Genomic DNA, 4,213 nt, shown 5'->3' on the forward strand with positions numbered 1-4,213 from the left:
CATAAAGAGTAAATAATGTAACGAAAGGTAACCAAGTGACCCTTTCTTGGTTATAATTGATTTAACTTTCAATCATTGGTTTCTTTGGTGTTCATGTATTTTCTATTCAGTATGACATTTAACTCATGCACATGTACCTCATATCATCCATTATAAATGCATTGTCATGGATTAAACTTTACTTAGGATTAAAGGGTTCTAGAGATGGTTAAAAAAAGAATAAGGTAGAAGGATGGAATCAAAGGAGATGCATCCTCTTTATAAGCATTAGCTATCTGATAAAAGGCATCTGCAGTGTTATTTGGTCGATTGTTTTTTCACTAGAAGGTAGAATTTACCATACTGAAGACAAATGGCAGACATATATAAGAGGAGAGACGAAAGATTTTTGAATAAAGGACATGCATCCATCTAAAATAAGTATGTTGTCCATCTGAGCCAACCCTGGAGTTTGGCCAAGTGGAGAGGGATTTCTATTTCGATCGGCTTGACATAAGAGGGTAGAGATATTGAACAGCTCTGATGGTTCCGAGTGCATATATAAATATTGAACAGGTCTGAAGGTTGCCGTGGTCAAATTGTTCTCAAGTTAGTTCTAGTGTGCAAGTGTAATCCTTAAATCTTCTTTTTGACATGGGAATGACAATGATGAAAAAGATGATGATATCAATTGAAGGGTAAGTTGACGAAGTAGTGCTTAATTTATCGTGTGCTAGTATTAGGATAAACCTAATGTGCGGCATTTTGTTTTACTGGATTCAGCATAAATCCAAGGATGTCATTTCCTAGAAATAAAATATTTTTACGCAGTTGGTCAGCTCTTTGCTTATCGAGAGCTACAAAAGATATCCAGCCCTTGGGCTAAGAGTGCAGCCTGTGATGTGTGCGTTCAACGCATGCATGCTTGGTATTTAAGTGGAGAGGGTGCATTTTACTTTATGATAAGGTAAATAATTTATTAACATTTGGGGAAAACCCTTGTATACAAAAAGAACGAATATAGATCAAAATATGATTCTACAGAAAGGATTTACAATATTTTACTCAACACCTTCAAACACTATATTATTTTTCTCTTCCCATGTAACTCCTTAGATTCAAAAAGACAAGAAAAATTTAGTTTTTAGAAATCTTGTCCCAGTTCTGACCGAGCCACCTACTGCCCATGGACTGACACACGGACCGTAGTTGGCCAACCCAAAATCCCATAAGTTTTGAAGTTCCAATACTTAGGGATAGTTCACCAGGATGACCCATCATCCAATCCACTAGCCGTAGATAGGTTTTATTGGTGAGTCCCAAACACACAGAAGTTTTAGAGCCACAAGTTGAGAACGACGGCCGCGAGCCACGGCCCGTCACCTGAACCGCGGTTCGTAGGAAGGGGTCTTTCATTCTTGGTCCAATAATCAAGTCTCTGAAACCAATGAAGGCCGACCAAGACGGTCCATAGGTGGAACCACGGACCATGGGTCCCCACTGTCGTTGGTGATGACAATTAATTTTTTTGGTCTTCTTGGTCTTTTCCCAAATTGTTTTAATTCAATATCATGTTGTTTTGCCCTCTTTTAGAACCCCAATATAAGTATTTCAACCCCAAAATTTATTCAATTGAACTCATTCTCTCAAATTTCTAAAAGAAGAGTAACTTCCTCTCAAATATTTCTCTCTCTAAAAATTGAAGAAGAAAGCTAGGATTTATACGTCAAGTCTCCAATTCCACCATTGAAGTCAAGAGTTTTGAATCGAGGTATAACAATTTCCATCCATAGAACCCTTTCCTCTATGGAGTTCAGGAATTCTCCAGTTTACAAAGTTAGTATTTTCCTAATTGAGTTAGGATTTTCTTTCATGTCATGAGTTTTTTTAAATAATGATTTATTTGGTTGATTTATGATCTATCAAGCATAAAAATCTAGATAATTACATGATTTTATATTTTCTAGATATTGATGATTGAAAGTGGGGTTTGAACTATGAAAGGTGAATTATGGAATTATGCATGTTCTTATGGAATTGATGAGATGATGTAGATTGCTTTGAGAGTAAAAACCATATATGTTGTTGTGGTTAATTATTGTGAAAGGATCGCTCACATAACTATGTAGTGCATGAACTTGAAATGTTTTTTTCACATAAAAAGATTCCAAGGTTGAAAGGTCTTCTCATCTAAAATGAATCAACGATAAGGAGTTATTTTTATGAAACCTAGTTTGGATTGATCATTCAATTGTGCCTTTCCATGGATGACATATGACTTAGCTTGGATTGGAAATACAGCGTGCCCTTCCATGGATAATAAAAGAAAGTTAAGAAATTAACTATTCTATGGGATTTATGCTTAGCACCGAGAGGATATTAAGATAGGAGATCTCCGGTTAGTAGAGATCAGATTTCTAGAAGCAACCTCTTTATCCCATACCTATGTTCCTCATAGGATGATTACCTCAGATAGAAATTATCTAGTGGACCCACATAATCTAGAAATTCACGATCTTACCTTGGCAAGTAGGACACCCCTTGATAGCTCACATGGTCTTATACGTCAGTTAAAGATAAATCTCCCACAACAATGAATTAAGGTTACTGCAAGAAGTATCACACATGTGACTCAAGATGATGTCTATTTGCATTGACCATGTTTTATGACTTGTATCTTCTAGTCCTTTTACATTCATGATTTAGCTTGATCATTGCACTATATGAAAATGTCCCCCCTTTACCATGATTTCAAATGTTTTATGCATGACTATCTTACGTGGTACATATTTTTCAAACTAGTTTCTGACAACACGCGTTGCACGTTAATTTTACCAATTATATTTCATGTATCAACAAAAATAAATTAAAAGGGATTGCACATTTGGCATCAAGCAAAAAGTATGTGAAATTAATTAATATAATAGTCTCCTTTAACTTTGTATAAGTCTTTTTTATGATCTAAATATTAGTGATAACCTTTTATAGCCATAATGGATATTAAAAATACATGCACACTTATTGATAAGATTGCCTGTATTATTTTAATGAGAAACGATAGAGTGAAATATTTATATTATTTAAGGTTCTAAAATCAAAAGACAACACTATCAAAATTATACAAAATTAAAAACAATTACATTTAAAATATAAAACTGACAGATATATAATTTAAACACCGAACTTCATACATACATCTATTTCAAAAGCTCATAATAATAGCTAAAAGATTACAACACCACAATGAGTTTATTAGAAACGCAAAAGAAAGAGATATGAGGACATAGGCATGTCTAAAAAGAAGTCAAGTTCTTCTCCCCACCTCATGTATTCTATTTTTCATGTCTTTTTTGTCTATCATAGATATAATAGTTTTTTTATTATAAGTTGAATGACAATTTCATTCATTTTCTTTCAATGGTTATCACCTAGTTACTAAATAGTAGTAAAAATGTCTGTTTAAATTCTATATTTTTCAGTTCTAAATAATAGTCTTTAATATATAGATAGATGGAAAGATGAAAAATACAAGTTATAGTTAGAGTTAATAAGAGAATTAACAATACCACTAATAATTATTGCTTTGAACTTGGAATCTAGTCTAGTTTGAATGAATAATTAAAAAGATGAAAAACACAAATCATTGTAATTAGTAATAAATGAGGCAATTACAAGTCATCTCAATAATTTACTACTAATTCATTCATATATAATAACATACTTTTAATATCTAAGTAATAATATATCAAATAAATAAAATCAGTGGCATTAATCGGATAAATGGGGTATCACTCTTTTCATATGCCAGTAATTATTCTAATATATACATGTACAATTAAAACATATCTTTTCACATTCCAAACATTTAATTATTTGCTTATATTTTAATTAGAATTAATTTAAGGAAATGCAAAAGTCATCTACATTTTTATTAAAATGATACAATTTAACATTTAAACTAAATAATTAAATGCTTTTATAACTTTTTAATTTATAGTAAGGGTAAAATTGTAATTCAACTTTTAACTTTTTTTTGTGTCCTCTTATAATAATATATGATTTGTACTAGCACATACTCTTACCTACATTGTCCCAAATGTAAGGACCAACCTTACAAATTTGCACTTCGGTGGCTACGATATCATATACAAGTTTGAAGTTGGGGTGATTCCAAGGACCAAGCTTAATTTTCCTTTTGCCTTTACTTTCAATTTTGGAACTAGATGTACAGGCT

This window comes from Solanum lycopersicum, chromosome 3 (assembly GCF_036512215.1).
Source record: "Solanum lycopersicum chromosome 3, SLM_r2.1".
NCBI lineage: Eukaryota > Viridiplantae > Streptophyta > Magnoliopsida > Solanales > Solanaceae > Solanum > Solanum lycopersicum.